Here is a 21,605-nt window from a genome sequence, read left to right as displayed (position 1 = left end):
AAAAATTGGCTAAAAAAGAAACTTGCTTTTTGCATGCTATCCTAATCTAGAAATTTCCCTAGATTTCTAGGATATTTATAATAAATAATATCCAAAATATAAAAAATAGTCTAAAATTGCTAAAAAATTCTAGTATTTTTGAACCATCCATGCCACTAACACTGGCACTAATGGCTCAGATCACATTGACTCTCTAAATCAATAACAAAGTCAGATGATGATGCACTCCAGAGTTTTTCACACTTTGTACGCATAGTGGCATGATGTCCACCCCCTCTGAACTTGCACATCCTCTGATATGTGCCACAATCCCATTTGTCACCAAATTCTCAATCCTCCTTATCCTCTACAACCATATCCTTTGCTTCTTCATCTTCCATATCTTCTTGGCTAGCCCTTGTATCATGGCCACTATTTTCTTCTAATTCTAGCAACTCATAGGCAGTAAATTCCCACCTCTTGAATAATTTGATTCTTTTCTCTGCTATTAGAAGTTTTATGGTTGTCCCATCTAGCTCATTTAATGCATAAGTAGCATTATCAAACACCTGTCTTACTACATAGGGTCCAAACCATCTTTTGGAAACTTTACACATGACACTATGCTGGTTGTATAAACTACTATCATAAACCAATACCCAATCCCCATCTTGTATGGTTCTTGGCCTCAATCTATGACTTTTGTCAAATTGTTTCTTGTTTTGCATCCTTGATGCCCTTAACTTTGCAACTATTCTCTCTATGTATTTTGACTTTCTTTCCAACTATCTAATGCGGAAGGCCAACAACTCCTCTCGATTCAACTTCTCTTCCCAAGGTAGTACACTCCATGTGAGTGTCATCTCTTCTATCAACATGATAGGTTTTTTTACCATATATCAATTTAGCAGGCATATATCCTATAACAACACTATGAGTTGTTCTATTAGCCCACAAAGCATAAGGGAGCAATCATTGCCACTCTTTCACCTTCTCTCCACATGCATTTGCTTTTGCAAATGCCTTAACAATAGATGGATGACCTCTTTCACTTTTTCCATTTTTTTTGAGGGTTATAAGCTAAAGTTCAAGCAAGCTTATTCCAAACCATGCAAAGAAATCATGAGCTTCATTTGCATCCAACTCACCCCTATTTGCTATAATTTTTTCCACATAGCCATACCAACAAAATATATCTTCTAAGAGAAAACTAAACACTAATTTTATTGTCTTAGTACATAGAGCTCTCCCTTCTACTTGATTAGTCAAGCCTTCACGAGCAAGTACAATATATCTCATTTTTCAAATACCTGTAGGCATTGTGACTAAATCCACCACCCACTTAAAATGAAGAGAAAATGGATACGTGGACTGCAATCCATCTCGATGTCTCACAGATGAATACATTTGACATGTTGTACATGTGTCCACAAACTAAGAAACATCCTTATACGTATTCTACCACCGATATCTTTATTTGATCTTTTTAAAAGTGCCCCAAACACTTCTATTTCTAGCCCACAAGCTTTCATGAAATTCTTGCATAACATTTACTTGTGAAGCTCTATCACACAAAACTCACAATGGCATACCCTGTTTCTTTTTAGCATGTTTTCATAAGTATCCATTTTTTAAGAAAACCCATAGGCTTTTCTCTTGATCTTCTTAAACTTCTCATATGACCATTCATCTCTCTTTTTTAATTTACTGAGGTATTGATCAATTCTTAGCCATTCTCTTGCATATTTTTCTTCGAAAAACACTTTTACACAAGATACAAAATATCTAAAGTGTCTTCTCTTTTCTTTCCAAGCTTCTATTAGTGCTGTAGCAACTCCTTGCATTGCTAAATTCACTCTTACAACATCATTTCCAGCTGCAAGAAAGTCATCTTCTTCATCCTTGTCCATCATCCCATCTTCATTTTCATAGCATGCCCGAGATAACATGTCTACTCCATTGGGTTATCTCTTCGTGCAATATGCTAAAATTTAGGGTTTAAATATTTGATGTATGCAATCCATTGAAGCATAGCAGTGTTTGGGGTAGCACAACTAGGAATCATACCCAATACTAGCAAACAATAAATCTCAATGACTACAAGAGCACCCATATAATACTCATCACATTTAAGGGATGTCACAATTCCTCATAATTCTATTTTTACATGTGCATACCTTCTCTATCGTTTAGTCAATACTTTAGCACAAAAGAAAATTGCATATCTTTTCCCTTCCTCATCATCTTGCCCAATTGCCCATCCAATCCTGATTGAGCTTGTATCAACAATAATAATGATAGCCTTTCCATGTGCATAATCAGCCTTTCTCAATGTAGGAGTAGATTTCAAGAGCTTCTTCAAATTTCTCATTGCTTTCTAATGATTCCTTTCCCAGTGAAACCTTTGATCTTTCCTCAAGAGCTGACATAGAGCATCAATTACATGTGCAAAGTGAGGGATCCAAATCAAATAGAACACACATGCTCCTAAGAATCTACACACCTCTGATACATTTCTGCATATATCTTGCATTCTATCAATCCCATCTATTTTTGCTAGTGATGGTCTTCGTCCATGGGGCCCAAACATATGCCCAACAATCAAAACCTCTTCAACTCCAAAGACAAAAATATTTCTAGAAAGAGTTAAATGCACCTCTTCTAGATGCATCAAAATCCTCTCACAATCCACAATATGGTCTGCAACAAACTGTCTGCACCCATGAGCATCCATCTCTTCATTCTTTTCATCCACTACACATAGTTTGATTGGAACATCATCCAAGAAGGGCATTTTCAATTGTGGTATAAAATCCCTGAGTACCCTATTCATAGAATTTGCCATGTGTGCCACTAAGTTTGTTGCACCCTGTAGGAGAGTACACATCCATACTAACCCTAAGGGACTCTTCATGGTTGTGATATCCCTGCTTTCAACTACAAGATGAAATTGATTATATCCTGAGCAAAGATCACCCAAAGAATATATCACTCTGCCTACAAAAGCCTCTGTAAATCCATCAACCATAGGACCTACACCCACATATCTTATGGTCACTTTATTGACTGATTACATGTCTTGAAGCCCCATTCTTTTTGGGCACAATAAACCAACGATTTGAATACGGGGCTAAAGAGGGCTTCAAGATCTTCATGCAAATCTTTTCATTTATCAAATCCATTAGCTTTGGCATGTAAGCTTTAGGCACTGGAATAGGCCTCAAGTTCCATGGTACATGTGGCATAGTAAATATTACCATAGGAGAGACAATATTTGGATCCACACAACCTATTTCACTTTGCTGAAATGCAAATGAATTTCCATGCCTAGCCAATATCTGCATAAAACAGTCTCTTTCTCAGCATGTAAAAGAAACCATTCTATACTAACTTTCAATTCATGTAATGTTTCACATGTAAACTGATGACCTATATCTTGAGGACCCTATAAGCTTGGATACCTTAACACTTTCCCATATAGACTCTCACTTCTTGATGGAAGTGGCAAAGTGGTTGGTTTCACGTTCTTTTCAATTGTCTTATACTTTGTCTCCACAAGTGCTTCAACCCATTGTAATCCTTCCTGTTGTGAGCAAACAATGCTATCACATCATACATGTCCAAAGAACATATTGACAACACTCTATTTTCGGCCTCATTTTCTACATGTATAATTGCTCAAATTTTAGCCATATTGTCATTAGTATTCAGCTCATAAAAGATGCATGAAATTCCCTCATTTTTAACTCATAGTCCCAAAGCTCTCAGCAGTCCATTTCATAGATATGTGTTCAACCTTACACATAGCTTCCATAGGCTTAAACCAACATGAACTGCTTGTTGTAAATTAAGAGAAACCAATAGTAAATACATGTGTCATTCCATCAAGAGGTGAGTACATCCTCTAAACACCACTACTGTAGCCCCACATTACATTAGTGCTTAATGAAAATCCATATCTTTGAATTCCCTTGCATTTGGAGGCAAAGGAGACTCTCAAAGCGTATCTTGATTCCTAGGATGATTAACAAAAATAATAAGAAACTAGACTACTCTCCTCCCATCCTTGCTTCTGACTCTTGCATAAGGAGAACCACCATCAAGCACCTTTGTTTCCATATACACTCCTATAATATAGGGCTATCCCAAAATCATTTCATATGAGGAATTATCTTGCACAAAGAAGTGTTGCTCTTCTTGTACATCACCAATCATTACTTTTACATTAGGACATGCAGCATACAACTCTCCTAAATAATTATTTATAGCTCTCATACACCAACCATGATCAGTGTCCATAGGCCATGCACCATTCTCATATAATCCATGCTCAATGACATTAATCTCAGACCCATGGTCAAGCAAAGCAACACAAGAAGTTCCATGTTTCCCTATTTTCACTACCATTTCAATGGTAGCCTTGGCCCAATGATTTCTTGTGTAGTGACTTTGAGGAATAAATCTTGGAGTCTCTTCCCCATATTGTTGCATTTGCCTTAGTCCGCTATGCATATTGCTAAAAGACAATTTTAGTCACTTTCTTCTCTTTTCCACATGCTATCCACTGATTATTAGCATCATGCATAGATAATCTGGTACTTACTCCATGCTTACATTCAGTCCGAATACCCAACAAACTAGTTTCATATTCAAATTGCAGCAATGCACTAGTGGTATCACCAAGAAACTGACGCTTCCTCTTAATTATGTCAATGATCTCATCATAAAATCTCCCTTGGCAATGCCAAGCACCTCTCCCAAAGTTAGTTCCACCCAATTGTTTAGGATCCATTCTTCAAGAACCTTCTTAAGATCTGTGGTTGAGAGACTACAACTTATATCATGGCCGTTTGCCCTTCTTTTTTCCCTCTTGTTTGCTATCTTGTTTTTGCTCCTAACTGAGCTCTTCCATAGCATGCTCGAGAGGTGGTTGATTTGTAGCTTTAGGCCGATCCACACTTCTTGTTACTCTTTTAGATGTCACTGCATTATCTTCATCTCTCTTTCGTTTCTCTTCCACAAGTACATTCGTATTTTGTACCTTCGCTAAACATGCATATAATGAATATGCATCTACCAATGATTCCCAACCAATTATATCACAAATGTCTTGCTCTGCATAAGAAATTTCACTATCAGTAACTTTTCTCTTTTTAGCTATATGTAAAGCATGTGTCCATATTTCAGCCTTTGGACATCACTTGGTCATGCATTCTATCCAACTGTAGACCAAAAGCAAAAGTATGTACATCCGCATAAGCATTTCAAATAGCCAAGTCTTCCAACAACTTCTGCACACCTCCCTTTCCCAAATTCAAAGCAAGAGGCAATCCCATTTCTTGTGCATAGATCTTGCCACCTTTCTAAAAGGTGAGCTATCATGCCAAGGCCTCGTGATAGGAAATACAATCCTTTCTCTCATGTTGCAAAGTATCACACCACATACATCTTTTTCCTAGCTTAGGGGATACTATCCATCCCCTTTCCTTTTGTCATTTTTCATCCAATTTTGTGACCTTCAATTGAAGATCCCGCATGCCTTTGACCAATTCATCTAATACATCTTCCCTAATAGTAGGAACAATAGCAAGTATAGCCATAGGGTTAGCCACAAAGTGGGTGGATTACTAGATACATCAACTATTTTGCCTATAATAGTGGGCAAGCTAGAGGCATGCAAACGTTCTCTTTTTCTATGATTTTTCAAAAGTGCAATTATAGCTTCCTTGACATGTCTCCACTTTGTTTTAAGACTTGTCTTTATGTTCTGATCCTCCATCAAATCATCAAGCTTCTCTTGAAGTTCAGGATCTGCTACTTGTAGAAACAATTCAATTTTTTGACTTGCAAGAGCTTGTTGTTCTGCAAGATCTAATTGCTAAAATCGACTTTCCAATTCTTTTAACAATTCTGTAGTCACAAGACCCTTATTGGGTTGTAAAACCCACTCCTGAAAAGTCTTACGCATAATCAAACTAGTATCTTCAATGTAAAATTCTTCCCTAAGTGTCTTCTCGAAAGCTACCCAGTGAGCATCCTGCATGTAGAATTTAGTAATTTGTGCTTTCAATTCATGTACAGTGATCCGAACAAAATACTGGCTCCATGCAAGTTGAGCCACCCCAAAGAATTCCATCTTTTGAGCATAAGTATGTACATAGGCAGATACAATGCTGCCATTCATCAACTTCATCTCACTCTCAACTGCTTGCAAAGCATTCATCACAATAGTTTTTGTCTGAGCAAAAGCATGCATCACCTATTGTTGTTGTTTTACCTGCATAAGCATGTTCATATTCTGCACTACTTGTTGCAAAACAATATTGGAAATTATGTTTGAAGGTTGCCCCACCTTGTCTCTCCTTTAGAATGACCTTTCACATTGGGTTCACCAATGTCGAAGGGGTTTTTCTTGAAAGGTCGTATCCACCAAGGATTAGAGATAAAAGGAAGTAGAGATAGGAGATGGAAGAGAAGAAAAAGAATAGACAAGAGGTAAACACAATAAAGACAAAGCACAATGAATTGAATCAATATGTATTGATAAAACGTGGAATCCCTTGTTTGGCACTACTCAGAAGCAATATTCAAGCATTAGATCTCCGGGACCTCCGTTGTAGACCAAAAACATGTATCAAATAGCAGCTGCCTCTCTGCTTCTTGGAACCCAAATCTGATGGCTGCTTTGGCTCTGAAAGGGGGGTAAAACTTTACGACACCTACACCCTAGTCCAGAATCTCCTAGTTCACTCATTTTTCTTCTTCTAGTTCAAAGTGTTGTTTTTTGCCTGTGAACTGCAATCCTAACGTGGGAGATTTCACCGATCTTTCTTTTTCATAAAAATCCCAAAAACTGGTTGAAAAAGTGATTTTCTTTTTGCGTGCCACCCTAATCTAGAAGTTTCCCTAGTTTTTAAGGATTTTTATAATAAATAATATCAAAAATATAAAAAATGATAAATTTATTCAAAAATCTAGTATTTTTGAACCATCCATGCCACTAACACTAGCACTAATGACTCAGATCACATTGACTCTCTAGATCAATAATAAAGTCGGATGATGATACACTTCAGAGTTTTTCACATTGTGTATGAGTAGTGGCACAACAACGTGAGAATGAAAATAGAGTATACTACCTGGGGGGTGTGCCTACCTCCTGTGCAGTGCATTATGTCTCTACGAGTGGAACTGAGAGCTCAACCAAATCGCAAGTAAGCCTCGGGTGTTGTTCCACACTTGAGGACCTTGTTCATGCATAGGGAAGGTATGGTGGGTGTAGGTTAGGGAGACAGGTCTAGGCAAGTGTGACCTCCCTAGGCATGTCTTGCGCTTGATGTGTCATAAGCATGAAGTGGGGAGAAAAAACGCTAGGGGGTTAGGGATGGAGCTGATCGACCAAGGCCATCAGGTGTGCATAACTTGAGGACCCCTAGGTGCACTGATTGTGGCATTCATTACGTGAGGTGTGTTTTCTTGCTTTCTACTTAGCTTTTTTTATTTTTTTTAATTTTTGTTTCCTTTTTTCTCTTTTATTTCTCTTTTTATTTTTCTTTTATTTTTCTCCCTTTTTTTTTGAATGTAAATGAAGAACTAGTTCTCTTAGTCCTAGTTGTGAGAGGAAGAGGTCATCATAGCCCATGGATGGTGGGAGTGTTGTAGGTATAGATGTTGTTGATGCTTGTACCTTTTGTCTCTTAGGGTCTTGCCTTGATTTGGCATCCATATTAGCTACTTGTCTCTTTGTTCAAGTCATTATAGCTCCTCCACTTGACTCTGGGGCTATTCCTTGCACTCTATTCATTAAATATTGCACCTAACAGGTCTTGAGATTGCTTGCATCCACCATGCAAGTGATGCCTTGAGTGGTTGTGGTAGTTATGATTTGGGGCATGAGAATAGGCAGGATTGGATACAACTGACCCTTACCTTTTCCTCTTGTCATCAGTGGTGGTTTGATCTCTAGTACTTTGGAACTAGTCCTTGGGCCTTCTTCCCTTAGTGGACTTCTGGCGGCTAACTCCTCCTCCATGGAAGGTTGTTTCACCAACATACGAATGGCTTGAGCCAAGTCTTCCTCTTTCTTTTTGTGCAACTCTTCTACGCCTTCTTCTGCTTTCCTCCTTTCTTCTTCAGACGTCCTCGAATCCATGTAATGAAAGAGACATGACTGTCCTAACTAAGGGGAAGGAGAGAGAGGACTGCAGGAGAAGAGGGAGAGGAGAGAGAAAGGCAAGAAGAAGAGAGAGAAAGAGGGAAAAATGAAGAAGAAGGGGAAGAAGAAGAAGGATCCATGGAAGCTTGAGAAGGTGAAAAGAGAGTTTCTTGATAATATTTATCATGCCTCAAAATACCCTCTTACACCTTATATACTGTCAGTGTGACTGGTATGTTCCCATACCATGTTCTTGTGATCCCCGTTCATTATAAACCATCCTGTCTCATAAAGTTTTTGTCCTAAAAAACAAGGGATGTGATCATGTCTTGTAAGGGTGTGCTGTAGGAAATCAGCCATAACTTTGTGTGAGAAACTCTGAATGGGACAATTGAGGTGTCATTACGGAGCCCATGAGATGTACTTTCAGCCCATGTGGGTGGGAGGCTGCAATTAGGTCAGGACCAAAACTATTACAAAATAGAGGGCTGTCTAGGAATTACTAGTGTGCTGTCTGAGATGGTATGGCTGGAGAAAAATGGCCATAACTTTCTCTAGGGAACTTTGATCGGGGCAAGTAAGGTGTTAGCACGGAGCCCTCCAGGTGTACTTGTAGTCCATGTATGGGGGATAGGACTGAAAATGGATCATGACCAAAACTGGTGCAAAATAGGTGGTTGTCCAGACGCAGACTGTAGCCCAAAATAGGTGTCATGGTTAAGTTCTAGCCAATACGGCCTCCTTGACGTGTGGAAATTCATCCAAGATAGATGATGGGTGCGAAGAGGCTTCCTCTATTGGTAGGCCTTACCATTTGATCAGGTATTTATGTATTCACATTGCCCAATTACTGCTTCAAGAATATATTAGATAAGGACTTCCTCATCTATGGGTGGTAGCTCCTCTACATGATCTTTGGGAGTGCCAATGAAAGGTTTCAATTGGCTCACATGGAAGACATCATGGATTTTAGTAGTGGGAGGGAGTTGGAGATGGTAAGCTAAGTCCCCGACCTTCTTAATGATTTTGTAGGGCCCATAGTAACGGTGATGCCAGGAGGCATATTCCACGGTGGATTCCGTGAGGTTTTACGGTGGATTCCGTAAACTTAGATGACCGGGGCTCATACGCAAAGAGGATTCTTTGTGCGAGAAGTTGATGGGGACGCCTGTCCTTTTCGGGCGTTTCATTAATTTAGTGTGTACATGGGTGATTCCATAGCGGGTGATTCCGCAAAATGCATATTAAATTAATAAGCGTTTATGAGTTTAGAGTGCGCACTCGTAATAAATTAAGGTTAGGATTTATTTCTAACCAGTTGATTTATTTATGTAGCTGAAGATTGCTAGGTATTCACTTTTGTCGGTTTAATTGTGTTATTTTACTAACGATTGTGAATGCTTCAGTTGATGTGTAGAGATAGCAGCAGTGGCGGAGGAAAGCATTGGAGTCTAGCGGGTTTCCGACCTTTGGACTATATTTTGATAGGCGTCACGCCTATATTTTGATTATGTCTATAGAGACATCGATTAATTATTATTATTTTGTATGCGCTTATGCGCCTGGATATGTTATTTTTATTTGGACATTGAGATTGGGCGTGCCAGACTCTTTGGGCACCGTCCATTAGCTTTATTTTCCTATTTTTGGTAGAAAGCAAACTCAAAAGCTAAAAGCTTGTCATATTTTTGTAATTGGGCTATTTTTGAGCAAAAAGATTGGAAATATATATTAAATACATGCTTTGTGAAGCGCTCACACAAGGCATGGGGGAGATTCAACCCAATTTGTCTCTTGTCTCATGTCGTGCTTGTTTTTACATTGGTTTTTGTGCTAAAAAGTAGAGTGCTTTGTTCTTGGGGACCTTTGGGAATTCACTACGTGAGCTACCTGCGTCCGATCTGCGCACCAGTGGTATCAGAGCGGAGCAGAGATCAAGGGCTTCCAATCGCTACCAATCTCGGGCGAAGGCGGAGCTCCAGGAACAAACGACCTTTACAGTCAATCTCGTCGCGAACCGTCGATACAGGCAGACTTCTGGCGATCAAGAACCCCTATTTCTACTGTCAGATCGCGAAGGACCACTCTCTGTCAGCGGAGGACCACTCCCTCATCTTCATGAACAAGTCGTGATAAACCAGTAAGAGCCATATCTATTTCTTCAAAAAAAAGCTTAGTGTAAAAGCTTAATACAAAGCTTGAGAAGCTTAACAAGCTTCTAATCAACAAATCGATCACAAAGGGAAACCCCCGAAAATCGCGCGGAATCAAAACGCCCCCCCCCCCCCCCACGATCAGAAAAAAACGGCGGCCTTCTTCTTATTATTAAGCTTAAGCTTAATAAATTAAGCTTAAGTCATTAAGCTATTCTCAAGTCAGACAAGGCAGAGAAGTCTGTAAACTCCGGGTCCTGCGCATCAGAAGTCAAGTTTTGCAAGTCGACACTAATCAAGTCCTGCAAGTTCTGCAAGTCGGCTAAGTTCAGCAAGTTCACAACCCTGCAAGTCTGTTAAGTCTGCAACTCTGCAAGTCAGACTAAATCAGAACTGACTATTGCTTAAAACTCCTAGAAGACTTGTTCGTTTGCAAAAACTCAGAACTGGAAAGTTGTTCGCAGCAAGCTGTTCTACCTATCTGCAAGTTCGTTGAAGTACTTTCAGCCAACGGAGATAGAAATAGTTCAGAATTTCTGAAAATTGAAGAAGAAAATACCCAAAAATACATAGCCTTGTAACCCCAAATTTGAGCTACGCTCATCCTGCTAACTGACTTTGAGTGAGAAAGGTTTGTTGAGTTTTACAGGATGACTACCCCACATATGGATGATCCTATGGCTGAAGACGACCTACCCGAGCCTATCATGGAGCAAAAGCTGGATCTTATCATGTTGCAATTGGACGAAGAGCGAAGAGCTAGGCAAGCCTTGCAAGCGCAATTGACAAAGCTACAAGGAGTGTCCACTGATAAAGAAGAACCTCAAGCTGAAGATCTGATTCGCCGTACCATCGACGCCACTCTTGAAGCACAAACCATTCGCAAGGAATCCAAGATAAGTAAACGAAGTTTCAAGTTTCGCACTTTCAATGGCATAAGAGAAGGAAAGACTGTTTTATCATTCATTAGCCAATTTGATGACTATTTCCATGAGGAAACTTATCCTGAGAAAGATAAAATCAAGTGTGTTACAAATCATCTGATAGATAGAGCATCACTTTGGTGGACTGTCGTCCGCAAGAGCATAGAATGTCCTGCTACATGGGAAGATTTCAAGAAGAAGTTCATGCAAAATTTCCTTCCACCGCAATTTCATGAGAAGGCAATCAAGCAATGGGATTTACTGCAACAACGCGATCGTGAGCCTATTCCACAGTATACAGAGCGTTTTTGGAATGCACTCTTACAGCTACGCATGCTTGAAGACGTACCAGAGACGACACATAAGCGGAAGTACATGTCTGGACTTCTTGGACATTACTACGCTGAGGTGAATATGTTCAAGCCTGCTACCCTTGAAGATGCCATCTCCTTAGCTCACGACACTGAAGATAAGTTACGTGGAAGAGATCGACGACCACAACCATTCCAAGCAAACGGTAATTATGGATCTAAACAATTCAATTCAAATTTCAGAAGGTTTAATCCAGGTCGTTTCTCATCACCATCTTTCCGCAAGAATTGGCCTAAACCACCCGCATTACCATCCACTATCAATCCAAATCCTAAGCCTATCCAACAAGCAAATCCAAATATACCCAGACTCCCAGCCATTGCAAATAATGTGACCAAAGCCAAGCCCATTGTATGTTACAAGTGTCACCAGCCATGCCATCTCGCAGCAAATTGTCATTCAAAGAAGCCATCAGCACATATCAACTACCTTGGAGCTATGGACGAGGACGAGCATGAGGATATGCCGGACTTCACTGAAGAAGAAGATGATCCTACTACTACTTCCGACACTTTACCAGGTATGCCTACTTTACATTCATTGTTGACTATGAAATGTATGGTGCATGGAAAAGAAAGAATTATATTGCATGATGACGGTAGTACGCATGATTTTATTTCAGCAAAATTGGTAAAGGAATTAAAATTGCATACAGTACCTACGCATTATCGCATAAAAGCTGCATTTTTAGGCACTAGGTACAATGGCACATAAGAAGTTCAAGATTTAGAAATTCAAATTGGTCCATACATTGAAAGAAGAAATTTCTTAGTTGTCCCATTACAGTCTAGCGACATTATTCTAGGAATGCCATGGAGACACCAACATAATCCCAATATAGATTATTCCACACACACAATGAATATAAATTTTCAAGGAAAATCTATTACATTATTTGGTATGCATGCATCTCATATGTTTCCACTACTTTCGCATACTCAAGCAAAACGTGCACTACGCAAGAATACTAAATCATATCTCATTTGGGTGAATGAATTGCACGCAAAAGAAACTCATATGCACCCTAGGCATAAGGAATTTCTTGCATATTTTAAGGACTGTTTTGCAGAAGACCTACCACCCGGTTTACCTCCATCACGTCCAGAAGACCATAAGATTGACCTAATACCTGGCACACAACCACCTTGCAAAGCCCCATATAGGCACAATCAAATAGAGCAAAAAGAAATCCAGAGTCAAGTAGAAGAATTACTAAATAGAGGCTTAATTCGACCTAGCAGTTCTCCATTCGGTGCACCTGTGCTCTTAGTCAAGAAAAAGAATAATACTTATCGGATGTGTATTGACTACCGAGCATTAAACAAGATCACTGTAAAGAATAGGTATCCTATACCTGGAGTTGATGACCTTATGGACAAACTGCAAGGATCTTCTATATTTAGTAAAATTGACCTTAAATCTGGATATCATCAGGTGAGGTTAGATAGATCCGACATATTTAAGACTGCATTCAGGACACAGTTTGGCCATTACGAATTCTTAGTTATGCCATTCGGATTAACCACGGTGGATTCCGTGAGGTTTTACGGTGGATTCTGTAAACTTAGATGACCGGGGCTCATACGCAAAGAGGATTCTTTGTGCGAGAAGTTGATGGGGACGCCTGTCCTTTTCGGGCGTTTCATTAATTTAGTGTGTACATGGGTGATTCCATAGCGGGTGATTCCGCAAAATGCATATTAAATTAATAAGCGTTTATGAGTTTAGAGTGCGCACTCGTAATAAATTAAGGTTAGGATTTATTTCTAACCAGTTGATTTATTTATGTAGCTGAAGACTGCTAGGTATTCACTTTTGTCGGTTTAATTGTGTTATTTTACTAACGATTGTGAATGCTTCAGTTGATGTGTAGAGATAGCAGCAGTGGCGGAGGAAAGCATTGGAGTCTAGCGGGTTTTCGACCTTTGGACTATATTTTGATAGGCGTCACACCTATATTTTGATTATGTCTATAGAGACATCGATTAATTATTATTATTTTGTATGCGCTTATGCGCCTGGATATGTTATTTTTATTTGGACATTGAGATTGGGCGTGCCAGACTCTTTGGGCACCGTCCATTAGCTTTATTTTCCTATTTTTGGTAGAAAGCAAACTCAAAAGCTAAAAGCTTGTCATATTTTTGTAATTGGGCTATTTTTGAGCAAAAAGATTGGAAATATATATTAAATACATGCTTTGTGAAGCGCTCACACAAGGCATGGGGGAGATTCAACCCAATTTGTCTCTTGTCTCATGTCGTGCTTGTTTTTACATTGGTTTTTGTGCTAAAAAGTAGAGTGCTTTGTTCTTGGGGACCTTTGGGAATTCACTACGTGAGCTACCTGCGTCCGATCTGCGCACCAAACGGTGTGCCAACTTGTTGCAAGAACCGTCCTTTAGTGTAGCATAACAGGACTTGGGGACCTTTAGGAGTACCGAATCACCCTCTTGAAAGTCAAGGGGTCTTCTTTTTGCATCAGCATGGAGCTTCATGTGCTCTTGAGCCCTTTTGAGGTCTACCTTGCATTTTTGAAGTAAAGCTTGCATGCGGTCTAACTCTTCTTTTCCAAGGGGGTTGAGCTTTTCATTGAAGATCATGGTAGGAAGGGGCACCCGATAACCATAGAATGCTTCGAAGGGACAGACTCCAATGCTCAAATGAGTGGAGTTGTTGTAAGAAAATTCAGCCAAGTGCAACCATACATCCCAAGAATTCTGCACGTCATGACAAAAATGTCGCAAATAGGTTTCAAGCCACTTATTGACTCGCTCGGTCTGCCCATCTGTTTGGGGATGATAGGCTGTAGACGAAGCCAATTTGGTCCCCATAAAGCTGAAAATTTTCTGCCAAAATTGACTCATAAATTTGGTGTCCCGGTCATGTACTATGACATGGGGTAAGCCATGCAACTTAAAAACATGCTCCATAATATGAGTGGCAACTTGAGATGATGTAAACTGAGATTTTGTAGGGATGAAATGGGTTGCTTTAGTGAGTCGGTCAACTACCACATAGATGCTATCCCAACCCTTCTTGATTGTAGGTAAACTAGTGATGAAATCCATGGTAATGTGAGTCCATTTTCCTTCGGGGATAGGTAAGGGTTGCAACAATCCATCAGGTTTAAGAGTGCTATATTTATTCTGTTGACAAGTCACACATCTAGACACAAATTCTTTAATATCCTGCCATAGGCCTTTCCAATGGAAGCTTTTTAAGACTTGGTAATATGTTTTGAAGACCCCTAAGTGGCTAGTAATTGGTGAAGAATGCATCTCTTCAAGGATCCTTTGGATGAAAGGAGAAGTATGGAGAATCACAATATGGCCATGGATCCAAATGAGGCCATTGTGGAGCTGATATTGGGAGTTGTCATCGACACCTTGCTATAATTTCTAGAAAAGATGGCTGAATTCAGCATCAAGCAAGTATACCTCTTGGATCTCTTCAATCCAATCATAGTGGAGTGAAACCTTGCATGCCCACATGTGAGAGAGTGTATCAGCCACTACATTGTCCTTACTACGAGTGTGGGTAATCTCAAAGTCATAGTTTTGTCGGGTAGCCACCCATCTACGTTGTTTGGGAGTGAGGTTGGCCTGAGTCAAGAAGTATTTGAGTACAGGGTGGTCACTTTTCACCTTAAATCTACTGCCATACAAGTAGTGATGCCACTTTTGGATAGCATGAACGACTGCCAAAATCTCTTGATAATAAACATGCAACTCTCTCTCTTTATCATCCAATTTTCGGCTCTCAAATGCTATTACCCCATGTTCTTGCAGCAAGACTGCACCAATACCCCATCCATTAGCATCACACTGGATTGTAAAATCCTTTGAAAAGTCAGGGCATACGAGGATGGGGGATGAAGTGATCAAGTCTTTTAGCTCTGCTGAAAACAACAGTCAACCAATTCATCCCATAGGAAAGCCTCTTTTTTCAACCTGTCTATTAATGGGGCTGCAATTGTTGCATAATGGCAAATAAGTCTCTGATAAAAGGAGAAGAGGCCAAGAAAACCACACAAGGAGGTGGTGGTAGTGGGGGTGGCCACTCCCAGACACATTGAACTTTCTTAGGATCAGTTTGGATGCCTTTCTCACTGACAATGTGTCCCAAGTACTCAACCTCTGTTTGCATGAAGACACACTTGCTTTCTTTGGCAAATAGCCCGTGCTCTCTTAGTAGATTAAAAATTTTCCTAACATGCTTCAGATGCTCATGCAATGACTTGCTATAAATGAGTATATCATCAAAGAATACCAACACAAACTAAAAAAGTCATGGCTGCAATATTTTGTTCATTAAGCTCTGAAACGTGGCAGCTACATTAGTGAGCCCAAATGGCATGACAAGGAAGTGGTACAAGCCACGGTTAGTCTGAAAGGTTGTTTTGACTTCATCACCCACCCTCATTTTGATTTGGTGGTAACGGGATCGCAAATCAATCTTGGTGAAGTAGCGTGCTCCCTTGAGTTCATCAAGCAAGTCATCAATTGGAGGGATGGGGTATCTATTTTTGACGGTGATCTTATTGAGATCACGATAGTCAATGCACAACCGGAAGGATCCGTCCTTTTTCTTAACCAATAGACTTGGAGCTCCTTTTTCTTAACCAATGCACAATTTTGGCATGGGGCTCCAAGTCAATTTTAGTGAGCTCCTTGACTTTCTTTGCTACTTCCTCTCTCTCACATTTAGAGTGTCGATATGGAGGTTTATTGATGGGCTTGGCATGGGGCTCCAAGTCAATCGGGTGATCCACCGATCTCTGAGGGGGAAGGGTAGTGGGGGGATAAAATAGGTCCTCATATTCAGCCAAAAGTTCTTTTAGTGCTGCATTTTGCTTCCCCAAGGTGTGTTGGTCATCATTATCCTTATGCAAATGCAAGACAAAGATCTGGGAGCATTTCTTGAATTCTTTTTTGAGTTTTCTTATTGTTATAAGCTGAAAATCTGCAAATTCTTTGATTCCCTCCAAGTGTACAAGCTGCCCATGCTTTACAAACTCCATATACAGTTGAGAGAAGTCCATAGAGATTTTTTCCAACTACTGAAGCCAATTATATCCCAAAACAACATCAACGAGGCCCATATCAAGGGTAATTAAGTCCACCTTTGCTATGTAATTTTCGGCCAGCATAAGAGACACTTGTGTGCATACATGGGAGCTCATATCCTCATTTCCATTGGCCACTTGAACTCGAAGAGGTTGTTGTAATTTAGTGGAAACACATGTCAAATGGCCAAGAGTCAATTTATTCACAAAATTGTGCATGCTGCCACTTTCTATGAGAATGTATACACTCTTCCCTTAATGTTACCATGTACTCGTAGGGTGTTCAGGCTCCTAGAGCCGATCCATGCATCCATGGAGATCGAGCAAGCTGATATAGTGGTGAATGAGGGGTGCCAATGGGTCATTCCCAAGCATGTCATCAATGGGGCAGCCACCGAAATCAAAAGGGAACCCGTCCGGTAAGTCATAAAACTGATCGGTATCAAGATCCTCTTCATATTCAACATTTTCAGCAAGTGTCATCATGGGAGAGTTGTCATGCAAGTCCTCTTCTTGTCACTATCTTCTAGCACATACATGCTATTAAGATTGACAATTGCATTCTTAAAGAAGGGGCATTTGGATGCATAATCAGTCGTGTACTTATCCCCGCATTTAAAGCACAAGCCTTTAGCTTTTCTATCCTTGACAACTTCAAGAGGAATGAGTTTTTGACCGTTAGGACTGAAGCCATTCCGTGTCTTATTTTCAGCATACTTTGGGTAACTTTTGGAGGGTGGTACTGTCCCAAAATTGCCATATTTCCTTTCAGCATTAAAAGTGGAGTAAGTAGGGATTTTGGGGCTATCATTCCCTGCATTGTTGCTATGATAATTACTAGCATATAGGGGTTTCCTGATAGGGTATCTTTGAAGTCCTGCAATGGGATGCATGCCCTCATTGGGATAGTATTTCCGACCATACCGTTCAGTCAATTCTATGGCTCTAAACAGGGTGGCTGGCTTTTGAGCCATTACATCAGCTGAAAGATTTGCATCTAGCCCATAATTTTATTTAAGAAATTTGGCCTCATCATTGACTGCCTCAACATACATGGATAGGTTCATAAATTTGTTGGTGTACTCCCTCAGGGTGAGATTTCACTGATCAAACTGATACCATTGCCTAGCCAAGCGTTCTTTTTCCACCGGGGAGACAAAAACTTGGATCATATGCATCTTGAACTCTTCCCAATCACAAAACTGGTGAATTTCTCTTTGAACAAATCTCCACCATGTGTAGGCAAAACCTTCTAAATGAAGGGAGGCAAAAATAATCTTCGCCTCATCAGTACGGGGGTAGATGAGAAAATAGGCTTCCAATTTAGAGGTCCATTCCTCTAGTTCAGTTGGGGATGAGGACTGCCCATTGAATTTAGTAAAAAAAATATTGTCATGCAGCTCATTTGGTCCTTGCTGCCCATGAATGCCATGTGATACATGTTGCCCATACATGCCTTGCTGTTCAATCCCCGGCTGTCCAAAATTTCCATGGGGGCCATGCTGCCCTTGCATTGCATGAGGACCAAATTGCCGATTAGGGCCTTGCTGTCCAAAATGTCCATGCTGCCCATTACCATATGCATGCTTCCCATTGCCATATGCATGATTCCCATTGCCATATGAATGCTGCCCATTGCCATATGCATGTTGCACATGTACTCTGTGCATTCCATGCTGCCCAAGATTTGCATTGGAGCCATTCCCCTGAGTGTGCAAATAGCTTCCATTATGGGGGAGTTGGGGTGCCAAGGATGGGCTTGAAGGATTCATAATAGGGGAGGGAAGGAGGGGTTCATCATGTCGAGTGGAAGGCTCACCCTTCTCATAAGTGCTATGGGGAATGCCATGGGTACCACTGAGTCCTTATGGGCTACGCCCAGTCTCCAAGGGGGGAGGGCGGTTAGCCTCATGGGGAGGGACATACTTTTTGGGTCGATCCGAAGGGGGGGTAATGGTAGGGATGAGGGTGCCCATGTGCTCTATGAGTAAGTCCATCTTGGCCATCATCTCGGAATGATAGTGATCTTGGTGGGTTTCCATCTCCCTGTGGTGTTGCTTCATCTCTCGATGTCGTTTAGCATAATGGGTCTCATGTTAGCATAAGGTTTGGTTGAGCATAGATAAGCGGTCTATCTTGGGGGCACCCTCTTCAAACATGTCTTCACAATCCTCCTAGGCTGAGCTAGGATCATTCATTGAGGCATGGGAGTCCCTTATTTCACACTAGAAGTCCTCCTGGGCCTTTGCTTTACCCTTATGGCCTGCCATCCCAAGTACAGTCCACCAGATCCCTTGTTACAGAAATGACGATATCTTAAGCTAGAAAGCTCCGATTGACAAATTTTTTTATTCAAATGAAAGCCCTAAATCCCCTCTACGAGGATATGTAAAAATATCTTTGATAATAAATGATCAGGGCTTTGATGTAATCACTTTTTGTGGGCTGACTATGTAGGACTGCTACCTGTCCCACAGTACCTCTGGGCACAAAACTGAGTGTATCTCCCAAACCGTAGGAAGAAATGGGGAGGTTTTTAGTTCAGATCGAAGGGGAGGATGCCTTCTTTGAATAAAGCTACAAATCTTGCACTCAATCACACAAGAAGGCTTTGTTGTAATCAGCTTTTGTGGGCTGACTGTGTAGGACTGTTGCCTGTCCCACAATACCTCTGAGCACAAAACTGAGTGTATCTCCTAAACTGTAGGGCGAAATGGGGAGATTTTTGGTTCAGCTTGAAGGGGGGAATGCCCTCTTCAAATCAAGCTATAGAGCCCACACTTAGTCATACAAGAAGGCTTTTCTATAATCAACTTTTGCGAGCTGACTGTGTAGGACTGCTGACTGTCTACAATACCCTACAAAAACTCCCTCAAGGACCATACCTTGTCCCAATGGTGAGGAGCTTATTCCAGACATCCAGGGCCTCAACGATGGTCCTTAATGCCACATGGATCCATACATCCTTTTCATCCATAGTTCTATTTCTGAGACCATTTCCATGACTGCATATCGTGCCCTTCTTGCATGCATCCACCATACATTTCCAAGTGATTCATGAAATTACCAATGCATGTAGGGGGGTGTAGACTCAAATGATCAGGGCTCAGGCTATTCCATCAAATCTACCTGCACTTGCAATAATTATTTGGGCTCCGGATCACTGGGAGGTGGGCAAAGTTTCCCCCGGGCTGGGTTGTGCACCCCTTCAAGGTCTTTGATGGCAAGGGGGGGTCACCCCTCTTTTGTCTTGCCACCTCACCTGGCATTAGGCTTTTCCTCACCTGGAATATACATGGCAGGAATTTATTATTAAGCAACCAACATGATATGCATTTACAAATTGAAGATTGGGCTTTTCATGATATGCATGATCAATAAGGAAATAGGATTGGGAAGGGGATTACCTCTGCAATTCAGTGACTCACTGATTGCATGACTTACCATTCTTACAAATTTTTTTAATAAATAGGAATCAAGCAAGAGCACGATTAAGGATTAGAGAAAAATCTTGATTAATGGGAAAGAGATTGAAGATTATCTAGCTATGCATGCATTCCCAAGGAGTGGACTGAGATGGGAATCCCATTGGGAATCATTGACCCAAGCATTTCTTCCATCTCTCTCATCAAGTGGCTGAGCTCAACAAGTGGATGTAAAAGAGAGAGAAAGAACTGATTGACATACCTTGTTCAAGCCTAGGGAAGAGTTAATGGCTGCCTCCTTCCAGAGCTCCATGGTTGCCCCTCTTCTTGTTGCCCAAGGTTGTATGGGGGGGGGTCTTCAATGTCGTATATCTTCACTTGTTGAGGCTTGTGGCTGCTCCCACGACCCCCGAGAGGAGTAAATTAAAGGGGATTCATATTTTTATGAGCTAGGCTAAAGGTTCAATGGCTTCCATGGCTGCTGCCCACAGTAGGGTTTGAGGAACTGCCAAGAATTGATGGGGGGGAGTCAATACCCATGTTAAACCTTGTCTAGGGTGTGCCCAAAACTCAAGAGTGAAGCAAGGGAGGACTGAGGTTGAGCTGGAGCACAGGGAGAAGGCCAGGAAGATCAGCGCAAAATGTGCTGTGATTTTCAGGTTGCTCCCTAGAGGCTCCAGACAGGGTAGGCCAGGCTTGATGCTGCTCTAGATGTTGCTCAAGTTGAAGGGAAAGCACTGGGACCAACTATTCTTGCTGAGGAAGAGGGGGAAGCAAGATTTCTAAGGTTCTTGGGCTGGAGGTTCCATGGCATCTTGGAGCAAGGAGGAGCGAAAAGGTCTTCTTGAAAAGTAACTGAGCTTTTGGCCTTCTCTAACTGTGCTACACTCCTTTTTGAGCAAAACCCTCAAGAAACTTACATGAAAATTAGTGATGACCTATCAAATTTGTCTGCCCGCCTCCAGATGTGTCCATGGTCCTTGGGAAAGCTCCAAGAAAGGTTGCCATAGTCTTCAAGAGGGCTGACAGCCTACCTGAGTACTCCTGTGTACCTGTGAGAGAGATGTAACTAGAGTTTTCTAATTGTGGGAAACTATGAGAGCCTTAAATCTATGGGAAAAGAGAAGGATCAAGGACAAAGATTTGATACCACTTTTAAGGAAAGAGACCTAACTGTCCTAACTAAGGGGAAGGAGAGAGAGAAGGACTATAGGAGAAGAGGGAGAGGAGAGAGAAAGGCAAGAAGAAGAGAGAGAAAGAGGGAAAAAGGAAGAAGAAGAGGAAGAAGAAGAAGGAGCCATGGAAGCTTGAGAAGGTGAAAAGAGAGTTTCTTGATAATTTTTGTGATGCCTCAAAATATCCTCTTATACCTTATATACCGTCAGTGTGACTAGTATGTTCCCATGCCATGTTCCCATGATCCCCGTTCATTACACTCCACCTACATTCTCTACAATCAGGCCTTTTCTTCCTTGGTCATTCTCTCCCTAGTTTCTTTCTATTTCCTTTTAGGAGTCTTCTTCTTTGGCTT

This window comes from Lygodium microphyllum, chromosome 1 (assembly GCF_053477565.2).
Source record: "Lygodium microphyllum isolate KBCC chromosome 1, Lygodium_microphyllum_v1.1.10, whole genome shotgun sequence".
Classification (NCBI taxonomy): domain Eukaryota; kingdom Viridiplantae; phylum Streptophyta; class Polypodiopsida; order Schizaeales; family Lygodiaceae; genus Lygodium; species Lygodium microphyllum.
This window is presented reverse-complemented; position numbering follows the sequence as displayed.